The sequence below is a fragment of the Onychomys torridus genome, chromosome X (assembly GCF_903995425.1).
Source record: "Onychomys torridus chromosome X, mOncTor1.1, whole genome shotgun sequence".
Taxonomy (NCBI): Eukaryota; Metazoa; Chordata; class Mammalia; order Rodentia; family Cricetidae; genus Onychomys; species Onychomys torridus.
Genome location: NC_050466.1, coordinates 131,246,175 through 131,251,447, shown reverse-complemented (window position 1 = coordinate 131,251,447; position 5,273 = coordinate 131,246,175). Strand labels below are relative to the sequence as shown.

General features: G+C 42.2%; 1 pseudogene; it reads left to right on the top strand.

Moving 5' to 3' along the window:
- Window positions 1-3,414: 3,414 nt before the first annotated feature.
- Window positions 3,415-4,013, top strand: LOC118574392 (annotated as a pseudogene).
- Window positions 4,014-5,273: the final 1,260 nt, after the last annotated feature.

The following is a 5,273-nucleotide window of genomic DNA, read 5'->3' as shown; positions in this document are numbered from 1 at the left end:
TACATGCAGGAATGTTGAGTGATATGATCCCTTATGGGTCGTATGCAGGCAACCACAGCTGCTGGGAGTTCCTGAGTGCAGTGGGCCTGGCATGTCCAGAAGACCCTGCTTCACCTCAGTCCTCCCTGACCTCTGGTAAGACATCTTCCTGCTCCCTCTTCTGCGATGCTCTCTGAACCTTGGAGGGAAGTGGAGTGATGTTCAATTTGTGGCTGAGAACTACACACTCTTAGCCTTTGCACTTTGACCAGTTGTGAATTCCTGTGTTAGCTGCCTACACTACACTACACTACACACACACACAAAAAAACCAAAAAACAAAACAAACAAACAACAACAAAAAAAAAAACCTTCTCTGACACAGTCAGAGTTGCACTAATCTGTGAATATAGAGATATGAATTTAGAGGGCAGTTTGAGGCTCTGTCCATTTTAGCAACACAACAGTAGTAGGTTCATCCCTTGGGACTATGACCTCCGCAATAATGGGTTTGGGCCAGATTTACAGTACCAGGCATATATTTCCTTCTGTGGAGTGGGCCTTAAATCCAATCAAAGTTGCTGGCTACCCTCACAACATTTGTACCACTACTGTACTCATGGGCATACCTTGACATACTGGTCATTATTGTTGTTCACAGAGTTCACAGCTGGATATGACTGTTGATGACTCCCTCAGCCCCCCACAGCCTACATAACACCTTTCAGTACTATGAAAGCTAGCCATTAAGTAGGTAACATCTTAGTCAGTACCAATCTGACTTCTTCATATTCTGTGTCCAAAGTCTATAATGTCTTTAGCAATAGAGTTTACCATCAAGTTCTGTAAGCAACTATGCCGTTAGTTTTTTGTCAACTTGACACAAACTATATCCACCTGGGAAGAAGAGACTCAATCAGATAGGCCTGTTGGCAAGTCTGTGAGGGCATTTTCTTGATTAGTGATTTATCTGGGAAGGCCCAGTCTACTGTGGGCACTGCCAACCCTGGGCACCTGGATTGCATAAAATAAACAAGTTGAGTGATCCATAAAGAGCAAGTACCTGGGTTCCACAGGTACGCCAAATTAATCTCACAAGTGCAAAATTCAATGTGATATTTGTCTTTCTGAGTCTGAGTTACCTCACTCAGTATAACATTCTCCAGGTCCATCTATTTATCTGCAAATCCATAATTTAGATTTTTTTAATAGCTGAACAAAATTCCATGTTGTATAGGCACCTCATTTTCCTTATCCATTCATCAAGTAGTGGGCATTTAGGCTGTTTCCATGTCCTAGCTATTGTGATTAGAGCAGCAATGAACAGGGATGTGCATGTGTTTCTGTAATAGGAAATAGAATCCTTTGGGTATATGCCTGGGAATGGTTTAGCTGGGTCATGTGGCAGATCTATTTCTAGTTTTTTTAGGATTCTCCACACTGACGTCCATAATGGCTGTACCAGTTTGCACTCCCACCAACAGTGTATAAGGATTCCATTACCCACACTCTCATGAGCATTTGTTGTCTTGTACTAATCTTTTCCATTTTGACTGGGGTAATATGAAATCTCAAAGTAGTTTTCATTTGCATTTCTCTGACAGCTAAGGACCAAAAAGTTAGCATTGTTTTCTTACTGTTCTGTGTTGTGGAATATTAGATGAAGCTGTGTTAATTTGTTTATGCTGTGGAATATTTGTTTAATGATGCAAAGATGTATTGCATTCTTTTATGTTGCATCTGTGAAGCTGTGTTACTTTGCCTATGTAAAACACCTGATCAGCCTAATAAAGAGCTAAATGGCCAATAGCTAGGCAGGAGAAAGGATAGGCAGAGCTGGCATGCAGAGAGAGTAAATAGGAGGAGAAATCTGGGAAGATCGGAAAATCGAGCAGCAAAAGGAGAAGGAGAGGAGGACTCCAGGGGCCAGCTACCCAGCTACATAGCCACTGAGTAAGAAGTAAAGAAAGGTATATAGAATAGAGAAAGATAGAAGCCCAGAGGCAAAAGGTAGATGGGATAATTTAAGTTAGAAAAGCTGGCTAGAAACAAGCCAAGCTAAGTCCGGATATTCAGAAGTAAGAAAAAGACTCTATTTATTTGGAAGCTGGGTGGTGGACCCCCAAAGAGCAAAGTGCAAAGAGTAAGAAAAAAAATTAACATTTCTGTACCTTTTATGAACAATGCATCCCAGAAATCTTTACAAACCAGTTCATAGGAACTTACTCTTTCTTTTCTTCCATACTTTCTGGGGCTGGAAATTAAACCTAGGGTGATTTGCATAATAGGTAAATGTTCCAACAGATATGGAGATGTGCTGTGGATATTGCTTTTGTACACTGGTTTAATAAAATGCTGATTGGTCAGTAGCCAGGCAGGAAATATAGACAGGATAAGCAGACAAGGAGAATTCTGGGAATAGGAAGGCTGAGTCAGGACAGTCCACAGAGCAGCATGTAATGGCACACAGGTAAAGCCATGGAAAATGTGGCAACATACAGACTAACAAAATGGGCTGAGTTTAAGTGTAAGATCTAGTCAGTGGTAGGCCTGAGTAAGTGGCTGAGCAGTTTTACTTAATATAAGCTTCTGACTGATTATTTTATAAGTGGTTGCAGGGTCCATGGGGCTGGGCAGGACCAGACAAAACTTCAGCTACAGAGATGCACACCCAGGGTCTCTCAGTTTTGTCTTTTCTTTTATATGTGCGGGTGTTTTGCCTGCATATGTGTCTGTGCACTATATTCATGTTTGATTCCTGAGGAGGCCAGAAGAGAGCATCCGATCCCCGAGAACTGGAGTTATAGATGGTTGAGAGACAACTTGTGGATGCTAGGAACTAAACCCAGGTCCTATGCAAGAGCAGCAAGTGTTCTTAACTGCTGAGCCAGTTCTCGGGCCCTTTTTCTTTTCCCCAGCTCTTTAGTATTCCTTTATGTGCATGTACACTAATTTTTTAATGTTGGGTTATTTCCAACTTCTGGTTATCAAGATGAATAATTTTGCATGTGTAACATTTTGCACATTCCCAGGAGTGTAATTACTAATTAGTTACTAATTTATGTCGTAAATAGAAGGGACTTAGGATAATAGGGCAAGAGGGGTAGAAGAAAGACAAATATGATCAAAACATGATACATTCATATGTGCAAATGTCACTGTGAAGAGAATTTTTACAATTAATTTATTAATTATAACAAAATTACTATCTTTAAAAATCCGTTAAAAAAAAAAAAGCACTCGGAAGGCAGAGCCAGGAGGATCTCTGTGAGTTCGAGGCCAGCCTGGGCTACCGAGTGAGTTCCAGGAAAGGCGCAAAGCTACACAGAGAAACCCTGTCTAGGGAAAAAAAAATCTGTTTTAGGAATGCGGACATATAAACATCACCTGGCTGACAGGGTGATCAGTCTCTGAGGACGCTGGCAAGATCTCATGCACACACCCCAGCCCGGGAAGATGGGGAACTGCCTCAAATCCCCGACCTCGGATGACATCTCCCTGCTTCACGAGTCTCAGTCCGACCTGGCTAGCTTTGCTGAGGGGATGGAGCCATATCAGGAACAGGTTCCCGTTCTCGTCTATCATCCAACACCTAGCCAGACTCTCGGCTAGCAACTCAGCTGACTGAAGAGGAACAAATTAGAATAGCTCAAAGAATAGGCCTTCCACAGCATCTGCCTAAAGGAGTTTACGACCCTGGAAGAGATGGATCAGAAAAAAAGAACCGGGAGTGTGTGATCTCTATGATGGACTTTGTTTATGGGGACCCAATTCGATTTCTGCCGTGCATGCATATCTGTCACCTGGCCTGTATAGATGACTGGTTGATGAGATCCTTCATGTGCCCCTCCTGCATGGAGCCAGTTGATGCAGCACTGCTTTCTTCCTATGAGACTAATTGAGCCAGGGTCTCTCGTGTCTGACTGCAGGTGAACCATCATTTTTGGTGGTTTTGATCTTTTGTCACTGAGCCCAAAGAGCCAGGGATTAGGAATTAAGATCATACACAAAAGTTTCCTTAAAATTCCTGGATGGCTGCAGATGTTGAGGAAAGTGTGTGATATTTTAGAAACTTACGGGGAAAGGAGGATGGATGGATGGTATTTTTATGTAAAGCCTTGACCCAGTGTTTAAAATATAATTGTTATTAGAAAAAAAATCTGTTTCAGTAGCCAAGTGTGGGTATAGGCATTTCTTACCACACTTGGGAGGCTTAGACAAGATCACAAATTCGAGGTCAGCCTTAGCTACATAGACAGACTCTGTCTCAAAGCAAATAGACAAAAAATGTAAAGAATACATTGAAAGCTGGGTATGGTGACACACACTTATAATCCCAGAACTCAGGAAGCTGCTGAATCAGGACTACTGAAAATTCCAGAACAGCCTGATGGTCTAGTACAGTCTGGATCCTGTGAGCTGTCAAACAGACATTCCCAAAAAAACCGGGAATAGAATCAAATGTGGGTGTAGTTCAGTAGCAGATCACATGCTTAGCTTTCTCAAGGCCCTGAGTTCCATCTATAGCACCAAAGGAAAAAATTTAAATGTAAGACAAGCAGAGATAAAGGAAAAAGAAGGTCCAGGTAAAAGTGAGCATGAACAGAGCCCAGCTACCTCTAAAAGCTAGCTTCCATGCTTTTAAGCTCTTCATAAAATAGAAGAGTGAGTATAAAAATATATCATGAGCAGTGATCCCTTTCCTTCCTTCCTTTCTTTTGTTTTGTTTTGTTTTTGAGACAGAGTTTCTCTATGTAGCTTTGGAGCCTGTTCTGGAACTCACCCTGTAGACCAAGCTGGCCTCAAACTCAGAGATCCACCTGGGTCTGCCTCCTGAATGCTGGGATTCAAGGTGTGTGTTTAATTTAAAAGAACAGTGATCAAATCCCATAAATGGTATTAGAAGCAAAAAGATGAGACGTCGTCACACCCTTACATGTTAGAAATGAGTCTGGGGTTCCAAGAAAAGGCTATCCACAGAACAAATGAAAACTAGCCAGAGGCTGGTGGTGCATCTCAACAGAAAAGTAACTCATACACTCCCCTTAACATCCACCTCTGCAAGCCCTCCACTTCCTCCCTGGCCTGTACTCAGCCTCCAAAAACTCATCAAAAATTCTTGTTCCTGTGTGGTTAGCCTCATTTAAGCAAATGTCCTGGTCCTGTGTGTCCCCATAGTCTCTCCAAATTTCAGGAATCTGATCTGTCTTGTGACATTTGTTCTCAGGCGAGTTTGCTATGCCCAGATCCAGGGACCCCCAAAAGACCACCATGGAGACCAAACCCCATATGTA